Genomic DNA, 20,262 nt, shown 5'->3' on the forward strand with positions numbered 1-20,262 from the left:
AAGCGTCCGACTCTTGGTTTCGGCTCAGGTCATGATCTCATGGTCTGTGGGATCGAGCCCCATGTCGGGCTCTACACTAACAGGACCAAGCCTTCTTGGAATATTCTGTCAATAAATAGACATTTTAAAAAACTAAAAGAAGTTCATAGTTTCATGAATGAATGCATCTTCGTTTGTTTCATGCCTTTGGCCAATTTCCAGAGCACTGAAATGGTTGATGGTGACCATTTTCCCAGGTTTCTAGTTGCTTTTGAGGGAGAGACTGTGTTGCCACCCTCACTTGATCATGTTGGAGTAACACAAATTTTGTCACCCTGGTTACCCTTCTGACACAGAGAGATCTTGCCTAGTTTTGCATGTTGGTCGGTGTGGATCCCTATGGATATTACAGATCCAGGTAAGTTGAGAAAGGAAATATTCAGTTAACCTGAATTTTATTTTGAAATTTGAGTTTATTTTTAGCACTTACTGTTGCAGCCCAGTGCTAGCTCAGGAAGGTACCTCATTTATATGCCTTGAATAAGATACCTTCCTATGGTTTCTTCTTTATCATGAAGGTTGGGAAAAAGCCAAATGGTGTGAGCATTATCCCAAGTGGAATTTGCAAAGTAGAGTCAACTCTTCCTTTGCTGGTAGCTTATTTACATTGCCATGTTGGGAAATATGTATTGAAGTAACCTATAATATATTCACGAAAAACCATATGGCAAGGTGAAAAATCGAGAAGGTGCTATCATCCCAGAAACTGAAGGGAATTCTCTATGAAGCATTTGTTCATATCTTTACAAAGAAATGATGCATAGCCTAGGACTTGCTCCGTTGGGAAGCCGGTAAGAGAGTCCAGAGAATGACCTGAGCAGGTGTACCTGACTTGAGCCAGCAGTGGTGGGAAAGGAGGACAGACTACAGCAAACTCAGTGGGTGTGGGAAGGTTGGATCCTAAGATTACTTCTGGGAATCCCAAGGTTACCATAGACCAACAGCTACAGATATTAGGAAATTCTGTGGTAATACTTTCTCCTTGCTTCCGTTAGTGTGGGTAACTTTCTTCATAAAAAATAGAGGAGGGGGGCGCCTTAGGTGGCTCACTCGGTTAAGCGTCTGACTTCAGCTCAGGTGATGATCTCGTGGTTTGTGAGTTTGAGCCCCACATCGGGCTCTCTGCTGTCAGCAGGGAGCCTGCTTTGGATCCTCTGTTCCCCTCTCTGCCCTCGCCCCTCTTGTGCGCTCTCAAAAATAAATAAAACATTAGAAAAAATAGACAAATTCTCCCCCACATAATGCCACCTAATTCTTCTCTGTAGCTCACTCAGAAATTTGTATGCCCAGCAATTCGTACTGTTCAAATAAAAATATACATATGTGCTCATGATTGCGATGTTGCAGATCTATCTCATACATTTGCCCTGTCTCCAACAAGAGACTGTAAGCTCCTTGTAGCTAGGATTGTCGGATATAATACAGGGATTAAAAAGAGGGTTGGATTTGAATGTTGGATCAACAAGGAATACTTGTTAGTATGAATAGGCCCCAGATAGCACGAGGCATACCTTTACTGTAAACTATTGTTTATCTGAGATTGATTTTACTGTGATTTTTATATTTTTATTTGCGAAATCTGACAACTTGTGGCATTTGGTTCACCCATTCCCATGGCTTCTAGACAGTTCCTAACCCGATCATCTTTCTCTAGAAGTTCCTATATCTATCGATAATCTTTCTAAAATATGATGCTCATAAGTGATCACATGTATACTGGTATCCACATATCTTAACATCACGGGGGCATCCTCTGGGGATGGATCCCTTTATTAAAGACCACTCCAGGTGAAAAGCCAAGAACTGAATCAACAATGCAGAGATGGGCCCAGTCGCTCAATCATCTGGATACTATATATGTAGTATATACATATGCTTCCCTAGGCATCATAGGTTGTATTCACTCCTTTGTTTACTCCTTTAAGAAATAGCTATGTATTTCCCTGAGAGAACAAAAGGGAACAAAATTTTTTCTGGTCTTACTGCGTATGAGACATTGATGTAAACACTGTTTGTTTTCTTTCTTTCTTTCTTTCTTTCTTTCTTTCTTTCTTTCTTTCTTTCTTGAGAGGGCAGAAGTGAGTGAGGGGCAGAGAGAGAGAGAGAGGGAGAGAGAGAGAGAGAGAAAGCAGGGCTCACTCAAAGCAGGGCTCGAGCTCACCCGGTGAGGGACTCAGATGCATGAACCATGAGATCATGACCTGAGCCAATGTCAGATGCTTAATGACTGAGGCACCAGCTGCCCCCTCAACACTGTTTTCTACATCTCATTTATGCATCACAACAGCCGTTGAACTGAATCTTTGAGGGAAGTTTTGGTATTCCCTCTTTTACAGGCTCAGCATTATTAAATAGCCGGTTAAGGTTAGAGTGTTAGGGACTCAAAGTGTCCCCAGAAAATTCTTACGTTGAAGCTCCAACCCCCAATGTGATGGTATGAATAGGTGAGGTCAGGAGGGTGGAGTCCCCATGATGGGATTAGTGCCTTTATCAGAAAAAGAAGAGACACCCGAGAAAGTAAAATTTAATATTAAAAAAAAAAAAGAGTTGAGAAATCCCACATTGGACTTGAGGTTTCCTGCTCATTGCTTCTTCCTAGAATTTTCCTGATCTGCCTAGTTTCCACCTTAGAATTTATGACTCAGGTAGAGTCTTCCTGGATATGGTTTCCTCTCTCTTCTGCTGATGCTTCTGACATAACTTTATGAATTCTGCACAAGTTCAGGTTCATCCTAAGCATTCTGAAATCCCAAAGCCCCCCCTTGACTTTCTGCTATAGCGTTCTCTGCTCTTATTCAGAAATGGAGAACTACATGAGGGTAGAAAGAGATGTCAGGGTTCAGACTCTGTTTTGACAGAGGGAGCAAGCAGGGGAGAGGGGCAGAGAGAGAGGGAGAATCCCAAGCAGGCTCCGCACTCAGTGCAGAGCCCAATGAGGGGCTTGATCCCACGATCTGGGATCCTGACCTGAGCCAAAATCGAGAGTCAGACACTCAACAGACGGAGCCACCCCAGCGCCCCTCAGACTATAGACTGAAGCTAGTTATGTGGAGAATGAGTTGAGATGGCTTGTTATTGACTACAAAAGAAGAAACTGGATGATTCTTGGGAGAAACAAGAAGAGCGCATTTTGTTTTGTTTTGCTACTCTGGTGTGGTTTTCCAGGTGAAGAAGTGTATGGGTGTAACGGCTGAAGGGGTCCACAGAGAGACGACCTCTGACATTACTCTGAAAAGACTATCTGATTAATCCACCAAATTGAAGGGGCTGCGTATTCTTGCTATATTTCCTATGACGAATTGGAGCCAGGGAGACAACGGTACCATAAAATTCTTATTTTTTTCTTACCTTTGAACAATAAGGATAATCACAACCTTTATTTCCACTTTAAGCGCTAGGAACGAGTTCAGTAGGTAAAATCCATGGCTTCAGGGGGCACCTGGGTGGCTCAGTGGGTTAAGCGTCCGACTTCAGCTAGGTCATGATCTCACAGCTCACGAGTTCGAGCCCCACGTCGGGCTCTGTGCTGACAGCTCGGAGCCTGGAGCCTGCTTCGGATTCTGTGTCTCCCTCTCTCTGCTCCTCCCCCGCCCATGCTCTGTCTCTCTCTCTCTCTCTGTCAAAAATAAATAAACATTAAAAAAAATTAAAAAAAATCCATGGCTGCAGGATGAGAAACACTGGTAGGACACCCCTTGTTGTTGCCTAAGAGAGGAGCTGTGTTTGCTCCCTCACGGTCGCAGAAACACTATCACAAAGGCTAATGTATCCAGTAATTGTGTTTTCTGCCTTCATTTCCACCATTTGCAGAATCTCCTTTTTCCCTCTTTCAGAGAATCTTTACCAGCCTGCTGTGTGCCCAAAGAGTGTCTGCCTCCCGGTGAGATTCCCCAACTAACGTCAGCACCTTGGTCACCTACCCCATTGAAAGCAAACAGCAGCAAGTTATTTTAAGTTCTTTTAAGTGCATTTGATGATAAATGCACTCTTAATAGATCATGGAGACAAATGGACTCCTACTGCAAATCCATGTGATTTCCTAAGAGTTTATGTAAGGGTGAGGTTAGTTCAATTTCAAGATGATCTACAGAGAGCATAATTTTTATGGCACAAGCATTTGTACCCTATACAATTGAGTTGCAGTGACAGGCATCCGGGGGTAATGAGGTGATTCCCCCCAATTTGTGAACTGAAACGTCGGATGATCAAGGGCACGTTGTATTTGAGGAAGGGGTGGGGCTCTGGAGCCCTCACCTCTTATGAACCAGAGAAATTCCTCTTTGGCCATTTTTATATTTTGGACTTTGGATTTAGACCTTACTTTAAAAATGGATTCCATGAATTTTAACAAGTTGGAAAACCCCTGATTTGTGGTTCAATTAGAATTTGAGCAGAAAAGTCACTGCAGACAAGTGAACGGTCAGATGGGACAGGAGAGAAAAAAAGTAACCAGCACATTATCTTGGGCCTGCACAGGACGCTGAACCATTGACCCCAGCATTTTGTGTCATTGTCAGAAAAACAAACCGGTGTGCATGACAACTCCGAAGGGAACCGCAGAAAGTCAGCCCAGCAAATGGGGGTTGGATCCAAACAAGATGGCTTTTCATTAGCAATGAGGCCTTGGGCCACTTATTTAAACTGATTCTCCTTTTCCTAATCTTAAAAGAGGGCCTGTAATACCTCCTTTATAGGGGTATTTCAGGAACAGACAGTGTAGCAGGTGTGAGCCAGTATCCCCCAAAAGATCCGTTGCTTTGTCTTCTTTCATTCTTGTTCTCATCCAGAAAATTATCACTTAAAGACCGATTTCTCCTAATTGGTTGTTAACAAGTTTCCAGGCCACTACATATTCAGTGCCGTCAAGAAAAAAGAGGTTGAGCTCAGTCTCAACTCAGTGCTCATGAAAAAAGAGTTTACGTACAAGGAATACGTGCCTGGAGACAGCAGCCAGAATTTGCAATGAGTTGTGTCAGGGCTCACCTGTGTCAGGCTGCCTCGTGAAAGGAGTATTCTGGGCTTTCCCGGGAGGGAAGATCAGCGCCCAGGCTCAATTCCCGTAGCATCACAGTCCCCGAGTTGTCCGCGTGGGACAACTGGCTTTGGGAGTCTGGCATGTCTTGTACTGCCCAAAACCATCCGTGCCTAATTTCGGACCACTTAATATCCAAGTCCAAGTGTTCATGTCCCCATGCTTCTTGCATAAAAGAGTATTGGACTCTCGGCCGGAGCATGGCTCCACCCCATATCCAGCTACCCCAACCCAAGGACACCGCTCCACAAGATCTGAGAAAACGGTGCCCATGATGGCTGTCCGCCTTTTGCCCAATGTCCAGACTGGACCCAGTGACTTTCATCAGTGTTTGCCTTGAGCCCGGGGCTCATAAACTATAGCTATAACAATAATGCTAAAAGCTTCCCTATCTTGGAGAGCTAGAATTCTTAAACATGTAGATGTAACGGGTATCTTCTCATAAGAAAATACGTAGGGCACATGGAAGTTATTCAGTCAACAGTGGGACGGTACTCAATGACTAAAATGTAGCTGATAGTGTGTCCTAGGCTTACACAGAATTAAATGCCCCAACTGACATCCATTTAATTTGAATCAGTGAAATTTGAGGGAAAATATTTTATATTTTGCATTTAATTTTGATATGTCTATGTTATTTAGTTTAAAGCTACTCGATAGCCAGATGAAAACACCGATCATATTTTAGGGAGATATGTTTAATCTAATTAGATAATACTGCTATAAATCCCTTAGCAAAAAATTACACATAAGAGAATCGATTTAAATTATTCTTATTGTATTCACTAAACGGAGCAGTCCCAAAGGACACTAACATGGGAGAACTTAAAATCTGTGAATTTAAAATAAATAGAGCCTTCTAATCCTCCGTCATTCAGAGATTTAAAAAATGAAAACCTGCCTTGTCTCCAGTTTAAAATTTCCCTAAATTAGGATTCTTTATAAAGACACATTCTTTTGGCAAGTCATTTAGTGGAGAAAATGGCAGAGCTCAGCCGTTTGTCACTATGTTATATCAATGTACTTTCATTTTATTATAATCAAACAATGTTTAAAGCAATTGCATTTATTCAAATATTATAAATATTTATGTCGTTATTAGATTTAGGCAGCCTGACGTCTTGCATCAAATAGTGAATAGTTACTAAGCTCCAGACAAGTCCAGACAATTTTCAGGCAAAGTAAAGAATAAGTCACTACACTGATGTCACAGTTTTCAGCCCAGCAGGAGAGACAAAGATCACAGTTGCTTATTTATAAAATGTGCTGTGCGTGTGAGAGAGTAATTAACACGGGCTAAGTCAGCATGTAACAGCGGGTCCTAATCCCCTAGTGACTAGGGGAGAAACACTCACCTGTAAAGGTGGTTGACAGCCTGAGACTGAGGAGGTGGATAGAAGCGATGCACTGGGAGAAAAAGGCTCATCGCATACAGAATCGAGGTCTGGTAAGAGGAGGAGAGGAGGTTAATGGTGGCAGGGTTTGTCTTCCACAGGGAGGATTTGGAATGCTTTCCCCATGGCAATAGGGAGCCACAGATGATCCAACATACTTTGGAAAGCCTGCTCTCTTGGGGAACCTGGGTGGCTCAGTTGGTTGAGAGTCCGACTTCGGCTCAGATCACGATCTCACGGTTCGTGAGTCCGAGCCCCGCATAGAGGCTCGGTGCTGACAGTGCCTGCCTGGGATTCTCTGTCTCTCTGCCCCTTCCCCACTTTCTCGCGCTCTCGCTCTCTCTCAAAATAAATGGAATGGAATGGAATGGAATGGAATGGAATGGAATAAAAGAAAGAAAAGAAAGAAAGAAAAAAGACTGCTCTGTCCATTTGGGTTGGAGCCATCACGGTCCAGAGTGGAAATGATGAGAGTCTGTACTGGGGCACTGGAGGTGAGGATAAATGGGCAAAAACAGATTTGAAAGCAGTTGTAATGTGCAGAGTTGCCAAACTTTGTGACTGCTTGACCTTACAGGAAGGGAGAAACTGTTTTAGCTTTGTTTTGTATTGATCTGTTTTCCTGGAGATGGTGAACCTGCATGAAGGCTTCTTTCTTTCTGTCTTTCTTTTTCTTCCTTCCTTCCTTCCTTTCCTTCTTTCCTTTTTCCTTTCCTTTCTTTCCCTCCTTCCTTTCCTTTTCCTTCTTTCTTTCCTTTCTTTCCTTCTTTCTTTTCTTTTCTTTTCTTTCAAGTAGCCTCTCTGTCCTCCTTAAAAGACTAACAGCCTAACTTGGAGAGTTTGCCTCTCCAAACGGTTCTTATTCCCTACGACACACGTCAGCATTAGGGTGTTCACATTTTAGCATCAGTTGGAGAAAGTTCTGGAACTGCGGGGCACCAAGTTGCTGATATGATGGAGAGTTGACTTGGCTTGGGTCAACAGAGCATGGAAACTGTAACATGGACAGTGGTCCACAGAAAACAGCATGAGTTAGTTGTAGGGAGCTTCTGGCATCACGGGCCCTTGTGATCACAGGAAGAAACAACTCCACAACCTGTATATTCCTCTCCGACTGGCAGCGGGCCCCCCCAGGCAGCCATAGCTTCAGATTCTAATCCACGCCGTATCCTGGCAGTATTTATTGGGTTTTGCAACTCAAACTTAAATACCTGTGTTACTCTAACAGCAATATTAACGTGCCCCTATTTGTTGCCAAACAGTGCCAATATTTTCCATTGTCTAACGCAATACTCTACTTGCCTAATTTTTATTTTCTGCTGAGATGAAAAGTGCCAGGTTTCCGTGTTCCCCAAAAAGCTGTCGCTACACAAATATCATGAGAACATTGTTTGGCATTTTTAACTAAGATCGGTCAGTTATCTCTCTGAACGTTCATACAAACTGAATGAGACAATTCAGCCAGAAAAGAGGCTTTTAAAACAGTAGGGGAAATAGATTCTTGTTATCAGCCCATGATAGCAAGTCTAATGTCACCTTCAAACTTGGTGGCCGTGCCAGTGAGCAGAGAAATAAAGAATGAAGAGTAACGAACGACTGGAGAGGAAAGAAATGCAAGAGGTAACCAGTAGCAGGGGGAACATTTGGAAAAACCGTGATGAGAGGAGACTTACTTTACTATTTTATATGGTTATGGGCATTACTTATTTGGATGTAACCCACTAGAGTAGAAGTCGTCCGTGGGGCAGGGATGTCGCTCCCATCTTTTAATTCCATCAGTGCCATTCACAATTCAACGGATCTGAATACATAATAGATGAATGAATAAAGAAATGAATCAAGAAGCAAACAAATGAAACAGACACAATGCAAGTTATGACACTTGAAATAAAAAAATGTGGAAGCTGGGTAAGCTCTGGGGCAAATCCAGAATAATGTGAATTGAACTCAGGAAAAGTGGTACTGAGCTAGACGGGTCCACAGAGATCAGCACTGAGCATCCCTAGTAATTTATTTGTAAAGTTATCCATTTGTATAGTCATAAAAAAATTGGCGCTTTGTTGGACCAAGTTATCTGTGGTTGGTATCTATTGTAAGTTGGGAGTGGAAGTGACTTTTTAATCCTAGAAATGATCGTGACAAGGTTCTTCTTATCTGACCAGTTGAGAGGGACACAGAAACTAATGCCCAAGTCCCAAACCTATTCCCGCTGCTTCCTGAAGTATCACCCCAGGACTAAGGGGTAGAAATACCATCAAATTATGATGCTCCATTAAATGTAAATCTCAGAGCCCTAATCAGCCTACTTCTTTCTTACCAGCCACACCCAGTAAGCTGTAAACTCCTATCTTCTCGTATTTCTGTCTGCTTAATTGTGTTTCCAATACCGCTCTTGATTTTTTTTTTTCAAAATTGTATTTAAATTCTAGTTAACATACAGTGTAATGTTAGTTTCAGGTATACAATATAGTGGTTCAACACTTCCATGCAATACCCAGCGCTCATCAGGACAAGTGTAATCATTAATCTCCATCACCTATTTCACCCATTTCCACCCCCTCCCGGCTGGCTCTCTACAGTTAGTTAAGAGTCTTTCCCTTGGCTTGCCTCTCTCTCTCTTCTTTTGTTTCTTTGTTCCTTTGTTTCTTAAATTCCACATATGAGGGAAATCATGGTATTTGTCTTTCTCTTAGCATTATACTCTCTAGCTACATCCATGTTGTTGCAAATGTCAAGATTTCATTCTTTTTTTAAGACTGAGTAGTATTTCATTGTGTGTGTGTGTGTGTGTGTGTGTACACACACACACACACACACACATATGCATACGTACCACATTTTCTTTATTCATTCATCAATCCATGGACACTTGGGCTGTTTCCATAATTTAGCTATTGTAGCTGATGCCGTTGTAACATCAGGGTTTCTGTGTCCCTTGGAATCAGTATTTTTGTATTCTTTGGGTAAATACCTAATAGTGCAATTGCTGAACTGTAGAGTAGTTCCGACTTTTTGAGAAACCTCCATACTGTTTTCCACAGTGGCTGCACCCCTGCATTCCCACCAACAGTGCAGAATTCCCTTTCTCTACATCCCGACCAACACCTGTTGTTTTTTGTGTTGAGTTTGGCCATTCTGACTGATGGGAGGTTATACCTCACTGTAGTTTTGATTTGTATTTCCCTGATGATGAATGATGTGGAGCGTCTTTTCATGTATTGTCAGCCATCTGGAGGTCTTTTTTGGAAAAATGGCTATTCCTGTCTGCCCATTTCTTAACTGGGTTATTTGTTTTGGGGGGTTTGAGTTTTAGAAGCGCTTTATATATTTTGGACGCTAACCCTTTAATCAGATATGTCATTTACAAATATTCTCCCATTCTGTATGTTGCCTTTTAGTTTTGTTGATTATTTTCTTTGCTGTGCAGAAGCCTTTTATTTTGATGAAATCCCAATAGTTTATTTTTACTTTTGTTTCTCTTGCCGCAGGAGACTTATCTAGAAGGAAGCTGCTATAGCCAATGTCAAAGAAGTTACTCGTTGTGTTCTCGAGGATTTTTTGTCGTCTCACATTTAGGTCTTTAATCCATTTTTAATTTATTTTTGCATCTGGTGTAAGAAAGTGGCCCGGTTTCATTCTTTTGAATGTGGCTGTCCAGTTTTCCCAACACCATTTGTTGAAGAGACTGTCTTTTCCCCATTGGATAGTCCTTCCTGCTTTGTCAAAGATTAATTGACCATATTGTTGTGGGTTCCTTTCTGGTTTTCTGTTCTGTTCCGTTGATCTATTTTTGTGCCAGTACCTTACTGTTTCGATCACTACCAGCTTTGTTATATAACTTGAAGTCTGGAACTGTGATGACTCCAGGCTTCCCTTTGTTTTTCAAGATTCATTTGGTTGTTTGGAGTCTATTGCAGTTCAATACAAATTTTAGGATTGTTGGTGGCTTGATAGGAAAACGGCGGCCTAGGAGGACGCTGGGCTCACCGTGCGTCCTGCTGATCACTTAGATTCCACCTACACCTGCCTAAAGAACCCAGAAAACCACCAGAGGATTAGCAGAACGGAGTCTCCGGAGCAAGGCGCAGAGGAGAGGCCCACGGAAGAGGGTAGGAAGGGCGGAGAGGCGGTGTGCGATCCAGGGACCGGCAGGAGGGAGCCAGGGCGGAGGGGCGGCCCGCCGGCCAAGCAGAGCCCCCGAGTCTGGCTGGCAAAAGTGGAGGGGCCCGACGGACTGTGTTCCGACAGCAAGCGCGACTTAGCGTCTGGGAGGTCATAAGTTAACAGCTCTGCGCGGAAAGCGGGAAGGCTGGAGGACAAAGGGAGGGAGAGCTGCTGAGCCCCCGGACGGCAGAGCTCAGCTGGGCGGGGAACAAAGGCGCCAGCGCCATCTCCCCCGCCCATCCCCCAGCCAAAATCCCAAAGGGAACCGGTTCCTGCCAGGGAACTTGCTCGCTCCGCGCCAACACCCAACTCTGTGCTTCTGCGGAGCCAAACCTCCGGCAGCGGATCTGACTCCCTCCCGCTGCCACAGGGCTCCTCCTGGAGTGGATCACCTAAGGAGAAGCGAGCTAAGCCTGCCCCTCCCGCCCCCGTGCACCTTGCCTACCCACCCCAGCTGATACGCCAGATCCCAGCACCACAAGCCTGGCAGTGTGCAAGTAGCCCAGACGGGCCACGCCACCCCACAGTGAATCCCGCCCCTAGGAGAGGGGAAGAGAAGGCACACACCAGTCTGACTGTGGCCCCAGCGGTGGGCTGGGGGCAGACATCGGGTCGGACTGCGGCCCCGCCCACCGACTCCAGTTATACACCACAGCACAGGGGAAGTGCCCTGCAGGTCCGCACCACTCCAGGGACTCTCCAAAATGACCAAACGGAAGAATTCCCCTCAGAAGAATCTCCAGGAAATAACAACAGCTAATGAACTGATCAAAAAGGATTTAAACAATATAACAGAAAGTGAATTTAGAATAATAGTCATAAAATTAATCGCTGGGCTTGAAAACAGTGTACAGGACAGCAGAGAATCTCTTGCCACAGAGATCAAGGGACTAAGGAACAGTCACGAGGAAGTTAAAAGCGCTTTAAACGAAATGCAAAACAAAATGGAAACCACGACGGCTCGGATTGAAGAGGCAGAGGAGAGAATAGGTGAACTAGAAGATAAAGTTATGGAAAAAGAGGAAGCTGAGAGAAAGAGAGATAAAAAAAATCCAGGAGTATGAGGGAAAAATTAGAGAACTGATACACTAAAAAGAAATAATATACGCATAATTGGTATCCCAGAGGAGGAAGAGAGAGGGAAAGGTGCTGAAGGGGTACTTGAAGAAATAATAGCTGAGAACTTCCCTGAACTGGGGAAGGAAAAAGACATTGAAATCCAAGAGGCACAGAGAACTCCCTTCAGACGTAACTTGAATCGATCTTCTGCACGACATATCATAGTGAAACTGGCAAAATACAAGGATAAAGAGAAAATTCTGAAAGCAGCAAGGGATAAACGTGCCCTCACATATAAAGGGAGACCTATAAGACTCGTGACTGATCTCTCTTTTGAAACTTGGCAGGCCAGAAAGGATTGGCACGAGATCTTCAGTGTGCTAAACAGAAAAAATATGCATCTGAGAATCCTTTATCCAGCAAGTCTGTCATTTAGAATAGAAGGAGAGATAAAGGTCTTCCCAAACAAACAAAAACTGAAGGAATTTGTCACCATGAAACCAGCCCTACAAGAGATCCTAAGGGGGATCCTGTGAGACAAAGTACCAGAGACATCGCTACAAGCATAAAACATACAGACATCACAATGACTCTAAACCCGTATCTTTCTATAATAACACTGAATGTAAATGGATTAAATGCGCCAACCAAAAGACATAGGGTATCAGAATGGATAAAAAAAAACAAGACCCATCTATTTGCTGTCTACCAGAGACTCATTTTAGACCTGAGGACACCTTTAGATTGAGAGTGAGGGGATAGAGAACTATTTATCAGGCTACTGGAAGCCAAAAGAAAGCTGGAGTAGCCATACTTATATCAGACAAACTAGACTTTAAAGGCTGTAACAAGAGATGAACAAGGGCATTATATAATAATTACAGGGTCTATCCATCAGGAAGAGCTAACAATTATAAATGTCTATGCACCGAATACTGGAGCCCCCAAATATATAAAACAATTACTCATAAACATAAGCAACCTTATTGATAAGAATGTGGTCATTGTAGGGGACTTTAACACTCCACTTACAGAAATGGATAGATCATCTAGACACACGGTCAATAAAGAAACAAGGGCCCTGAATGATACATTGGATCAGATGGCCTTGACAGATATATTTAGAACTCTGCATCCCAAAGCAACAGAATATACTTTCTTCTCGAGTGCACAGGAAACATTCTCCAAGATAGATCATATACTGGGTCACAAAACAGCCCTTCATAAGTTTACAAGAGTTGAAATTATACCATGCATACTTTCAGACCACAATGCTATGAAGCTTGAAATCAACCAGGGGAAAAAGTCTGGAAAACCTCCAAAAGCGTGGAGGTTAAAGAACACCCTACTAACGAATGAATGGGTCAACCAGGCAATTAGAGAAGAAATTAAAAAATATATGGAAACAAACGAAAATGAAAATACAACAATCCAAATGCTTTGGGACACAGTGAAGGCAGTCCTGAGAGGAAAATACATTGCAATCCAGGCCTATCTCAAGAAACAAGAAAAATCCCAAATACAAAATCTAACAGCACACCTAAAGTAAACAGAAGCAGAATAGCAAAGGCAGCCTAAACCCAGCATAAGAAGAGAAATAATAAAGATCAGAGCAGAAATAAACAATATAGAATCTAAAAAAACTGTAGAGCACATCAACGAAACCAAGAGTTGGTTTTTTGAAAAAATAAACAAAATTGACAAACCTCTAGCCAGGCTTCTCAAAAAGAAAAGGCAGATGACCCAAATAGATAAAATCATGAATGAAAATGGAATTATTACAACCAATCCCTCAGAGATACAAACAATTATCAGGGAATACTATGAAAAATTATATGCCAACAAATTGGACAACCTGGAAGAAATGGACAAATTTCTAAACACCCACACTCTTCCAAAACTCAATCAGGAGGAAATAGAAAGCTTGAACAGACCCATAACCAGCGAAGAAATTGAATCGGTTATCAAAAATCTCCCAACAAATAAGAGTCCAGGACCAGATGGCTTCCCAGGGGAGTTCTACCAGACGTTTAAAGCAGAGATAATACCTATCCTTCTCAAGCTATTCCAAGAGATAGAAAGGGAAGGAAAACTTCCAGACTCATTCTATGAAGCCAGTATTACTTTGGTTCCTAAACCAGACAGAGACCCAGTAAAAAGAGAGAACTACAGGCCAATATCCCTGATGAATATGGATGCAAAAATTCTCAATAAGATACTAGCAAATCGAATTCAACGGCATATAAAAAGAATTATTCACCATGATCAAGTGGGATTCATTCCTGGGATGCAGGGCTGGTTCAACATTCGCAAATCAATCAACGTGATACATCACATTAATAAAAAAAAAGAGAAGAACCATATGATCCTGTCAATCGATGCAGAAAAGGCCTTTGACAAAATCCAGCACTTTCTTAATAAAAACCCTTGAGAAAGTCGGAATAGAAGGAAAATACTTAAAGATCATAAAAGCCATTTATGAAAAGCCCACAGCTAACATCATCCTCAACGGGGAAAAACTGAGAGCTTTTTCCCTGAGATCAGGAACACGACAGGGATGCCCACTCTCACCGCTGTTGTTTAACATAGTGCTGGAAGTTCTAGCATCAGCAATCAGACAACAAAAGGAAATCAAAGGCATCAAAATTGGCAAAGATGAAGTCAAGCTTTCGCTTTTTGCAGATGACATGATATACATGGAAAATCTGATAGACTCCACCAAAAGTCTGCTAGAACTGATACATGAATTCAGCAAAGTTGCAGGATACAAAATCAATGTACAGAAATCAGTTGCATTCTTATACACTAACAATGAAGCAACAGAAAGACAAAGAAACTGATCCCATTCACAATCGCACCAAGAAGCATAAAATACCTAGGAATAAATCTAACCAAAGATGTAAAAGATCTGTATGCTGAAAACTATAGAAAGCTTATGAAGGTAATTGAAGAAGATATAAAGAAATGGAAAGACATTCCCTGCTCATGGATTGGAAGAATAAATATTGTCAAAATGTCAATACTACCCAAAGCTATCTACACATTCAATGCAATCCCAATCAAAATTGCACCAGCATTCTTCTCGAAACTAGAACAAGCAATCCTAAAATTCATATGGAACCACAAAAGGCCCTGAATAGCCAAAGTAATTTTGAAGAAGAAGACCAAAGCAGGAGGCATCACAATCCCAGACTTTAGCCTCTACTACAAAGCTGTCATCATCAAGACAGCATGGTATTGGCACAAAAACAGACACATAGACCAATGGAATAGAATAGAAACCCCAGAACTAGACCCACAAACGTATGGCCAACTCATCTTTGACAAAGCAGGAAAGAACATCCAATGGAAAAAAGACAGTCTCTTTAACAAATGGTGCTGGGAGAACTGGACAGCAACATGCAGAAGGTTGAAACTAGACCACTTTCTCACACCATTCACAAAAATAAACTCAAAATGGATAAAGGACCTGAATGTGAGACAGGAAACCATCAAAACCCTAGAGGAGAAAGCAGGAAAAGACCTCTCTGACCTCAGCCGTAGCAATTTCTTACTTGACACATCCCCAAAGGCAAGGGAATTAAAAGCAAAAATGAACTACTGGGACCTTATGAAGATAAAAAGCTTCTGCACAGCAAAGGAAACAACCAACAAAACGAAAAGGCAACCAACGGAATGGGAAAAGATATTTGCAAATGACATATCAGACAAAGGGCTAGTATCCAAAATCTATAAAGAGCTCACCAAACTCCACACCCGAAAAACAAATAACCCAGTGAAGAAATGGGCAGAAAACATGAATAGACACTTCTCTAAAGAAGACATCTGGATGGCCAACAGGCACATGAAAAGATGTTCAACGTCGCTCCTTATCAGGGAAATACAAATCAAAACCACACTCAGATATCACCTCACGCCAGTCAGAGTGGCCAAAATGAACAAATCAGGAGACTATAGATGCTGGAGAGGATGTGGAGAAATGGGAACCCTCTTGCACTGTTGGTGGGAATGCAAATTGGTGCAGCCGCTCTGGAAAGCAGTGTGGAGGTTCCTCAGAAAATTAAAAATAGACCTACCCTATGACCCAGCAATAGCACTGCTAGGAATTTACCCAAGGGATACAGGAGTACTGATGCATAGGGGCACTTGTACCCCAATGTTTATAGCAGCACTGTCAACAATAGCCAAATTATGGAAAGAGCCTAAATGTCCATCAACTGATGAATGGATAAAGAAATTGTGGTTTATATACACAATGGAATACTACGTGGCAATGAGAAAGAATGAAATATGGCCTTTTGTAGCAACATGGATGGAACTGGAGAGTGTGATGCTAAGTGAAATAAGCCATACAGAGAAAGACAGATACCATATGGTTTCACTCTTATGTGGATCCTGAGAAACGTAACAGAAACCCATGGGGGAGGGGAAGGAAAAAAAAAAAAAGAGGTTAGAGTGTGAGAGAGCCAAAGCATAAGAGACTGTTAAAAACTGAGAACAAACTGAGGGTTGGTGGGGGGTGGGAGGGATGGGAGGGTGGGTGATGGGTATTGAGGAGGGCACCTGTTGGGATGAGCACTGGGTGTTGTATGGAAACCAATTTGACAATAAATTTCATATATTGGAAAAAAAACAAATTTTAGGATTGTTTTTTCTCACTCTGTGAAAACTGAGGTCAGAATTTAATAGGAATTGCATAAATGTGTCAATTCCTTTGAGTAGTATAGACATTTTAACAATATTGGTCCTTCCAATCCATGAGCATGGGATATCTTTCTCTTTGTGTTTTCTTCAAATTCTTTCACCAATGTTTTACACTTTTCAGAGTTCAGGTCTTTCACCTCTTTGGTGAGATTTATTCCTAGGTATCTTACTGGTTTGGGTGCAACTGAAAATGCAATTGATTCTTCAATTTCTCTTTCTGTGGCTTCATTAATGAGTAGAAATGCAACAGATTTCTGTACATTGATTTTTATATCCTGTGACGTTACTGAATTTATCAGTTCTAGCAGTTTTTTGGAGAGGTCTTTCTGGTTTTCTGTATAGAGTATCATGCCATTTGCAAATAGTGAAAGTGTCGCTTCTTCTTTACTGATTTAGATGCCTTTTATTTGTTGTTGTTTTTGTTGTCATCTGATTTCTGTGGCTAGGACCTCCACTACTAGCTTAAATACTGCTTTTGATTTGAGACATTTTTGCTTCCTACTTTTCCAATTTTATAGGTTTCATATCAGTTTTATGTATCACCAACAGTTGGATTTTCTCAAATCATCTCTGATTTGAAATTCCCCTTCTCAGCATACCCTGGTTATTCACCACGTTGCCCCACATAACATTCCTGTTATGTGGCATTTGTGACCTGTTGACTATGGAGAGACCTTTCAGTCTCTCTAGATACATTTCCCTCCTCTTCTGCTCTCTCCATGACTCATCTTGTGACTTCAGGCATTATTTTGCTATTCATTTTATTTTTTTTTCATTTTTATAATTGTGGTATAATATTCATAACAAAAACCACCATTTTTAAGTATACAAATGCTACTGCATTTTGTCTATTCTCATCATTAGCCAGGCATTACCCATATTCATCCCAAGGACTTTTTGATCTTCGCAAGTGAGACTGTTAATTGGTAAACAACACATATTTAAAATTTTTGTTATAACATATGTATGTAGCATGCCAAAAAGCTCACAAACGTACTATCTAAAAGTGACTATACTCCTATAACCTCCACTAGGTAAAGATGGGATACTAGGATTCTGAAACCCTCTCCTGGCCTTCCCAATTATGGCATTTCTCTTTTTTTCTAAAAAGATAAGCCCTATTTTGACTTACAGCATCATATATTAGTTTTGGCTAGATCAAAACCTATCTGTTTGTCTATTATGTCACCAATACCACACTGTCTTGATTACTTGTAATTTTATAAACAAGTCTTGAAGTAGGGTAGTGTCAGTCTTTCAATTTTGTTTTTCTCTTTCTATATTGTGTTTGCTATTCTGGGTCTTTCCCCTCTTCATATACACTTTGGAATCAGTTTGTCGATATTCATAAATAACTTGCTGAGATTCTGATGGGGATTCTATGGAATCTGTAGATCAAGTTGGGAAAAATGGACACTGCCACTTTGGCAAATTTGAGTCTTACTATCCATGAACATGGACTATGTCTTCATTTATTTAGTTCTATTTAATTTCACTTATCACAGTTTTGTAGTTTTCCTCAAGCAGAGGAAATTTTATAAGATTTCAGGCATATTTTATAAGAATTATACCTAATACTTAAATTCGGGGGATTTTGATATAAATGATCACATTTTAAATTTCAAGTTCCACTTGTTCATTGTTGGTATGTAGGAAAAAAGCTTACCTTTTTATATTAACCCTGTATCCTTCAACCTTGCTATAATTTCCTCTTCATTCCAAGAGGGTTTTTTGTTGTTGTCATTGATTCTTTCGCACTTCCTATGTAGAAAACCACGTCATCTGTTAACAAAGGCTGTTTTATGCGTTATTTCTCAATCTGTATACATTTTATTTCCTTTTCTTGTCTTGTTGCCTTAGCAAGGACTTCTAGTAGGACATTGAAAAGGAGTGGTGAAAGGGGATATTCTTGCCTTGTGCCTGATTTTAGTGGGAAAGCTTTGAGTTTTTCATCATTAAATATTATGTTAGCTTTAGGGTTTTTGTAGATAATCTTTATGAAGTTGAGAAAGTTCTCTCCTTTTCCTAGATTACTGAGAGTTTTTATCATGAATTATTTGGATCTTGTTAAATGTTTTTCCTGCATCTATTGATATGATCACAATTTTTCTTTTTTTAGTCTGTTGATACAGGGGATTACATCAATTGATTTTCAAATGGTGAACACACTTTTTATGCAATTTTCCCTATGTCTCTTCATCATATGAATCCAAGAAGAGCTGTATTTTTAGCTGACCTATAAATCTGAGCACCTTTTCATGTTTATTGGCATTTTGAGTATCTTCTTTCATTAAGATTTGTCTTGATTATTCTCATATTAGGCATCTTATTGTTAAATTATGACTTTTTTAATATTATTTATAACCTGTCATCAGTTGCATATGTTACAGATAATGTCTATGTTTTAATGTTCTACACATCTGGGGCACAAAATTCTTACATTTTATGTAAACATTTTTCATTGTAATTAATGCTGTTTTGGGGGGGAAGTATTCATGTTAATGATGTGAATATACTCTCCTTCTCTTCAAGAAGCTTTGTCTTATGTCACCTTTTCTTTTAGGCCTAAAATCTAATGTAATTGATTTTTATAATGATGTGAAGGAGTGAATATTTCCTCTTGTGTGTATATTCCTCTGACCAGCATTGTATGTTGAAAATAATGCTCTTTTCGTGCACCTGGGTGGCTCATTTTGTTAAGTGTCCAACTCTTGGTTTCAGCTCCAGTCATGATCTCAGGCTTGTGAGTTCGAGCCCCACATCAGGCCCTATGTGACAGCATGAAGCCTGCTTGGGATTTTCTCTCTCTTCCTCTCTCTGCCCTTCACCCACTCATGCTGTCTCTGTCTCTCAAAATAAATCAATAACCTTAAAAAAAAAAAAAGATTTTTTCCCCATTATTTGATGGTACCACATTTGCCAGATGTCCATATGTGTTTGGGTCTGTTTTTGAACTCTATTATGGTGAAATCTCTATCTTTGAACTAATATCACACTACTTTAATTACAAAAGTTTTATAATAATTTTTATATTGGTGGGGAAATCATGAAAACAAAAACTACCCAGTCCAGAAAACCTCTCCACAAAGGTAAGAGAGAGAAGGTGGTTTCGTTTTGAATACAAATTTAGTAAGAGTGTGATCTGCTCCGTGGCGAATCCAACCAAGATTGCAAGGACAGAAAGTAATCTTTTCCTCCGTGTAGCCAAGTGGATAGAAACCATTGTATCCATGTTCTCAAGATAAACAGCAACTAGTTCTCAAGTAACTGGACTTGGGAACATCATTTGTCATACATAATTGGCCACTTGTGTGGTAGGTGAATTGGCCATCTGTGTTGGGTAATTGACTTCTACGGAAGAAAGACAAATGTCTCATATCTTCATGACAAGAGGTAGGGGTGCAACTTGGAGCCAGGGCCTTCTACAGTTAGGTTCCTACAGGAGTGATGGCTGGGTCGCTGCCCTTTAAGAGACAGCCTGCACAGAGGCAAAAGAAACATGGCAGTGTATACAACCCCCTGGGGAAAACGGGAGAGAGATCTGTCCATAGGGATTTCAGAATGTGTTGGGTGATGTCTCCAGAAATGAGGGAGATGGCAAGCACAGTTTTCCTCCCCAATCCTCCAGCATAAACACGGGCCATCTGGGGGGATGTGGGGTTGCACAGACACTTACTATTTAACCTGATAACAGCGTGCACTACACCCATGGGTTCTCCCGAGGACCCACCCACTCCAACCTTGCAAGCCTTGGCGCTGGGCTCAGGGCAAATTTCGCTAACGCCGCACATGCCACAGCACCCAGCCACTGTGCCACACCCAACAGACTCACTGGGATGAGCCACCACCAAAGAACACCAGGCCCAGCCA

The sequence above is a fragment of the Panthera uncia genome, chromosome C2 (assembly GCF_023721935.1).
Source record: "Panthera uncia isolate 11264 chromosome C2, Puncia_PCG_1.0, whole genome shotgun sequence".
Taxonomy (NCBI): domain Eukaryota; kingdom Metazoa; phylum Chordata; class Mammalia; order Carnivora; family Felidae; genus Panthera; species Panthera uncia.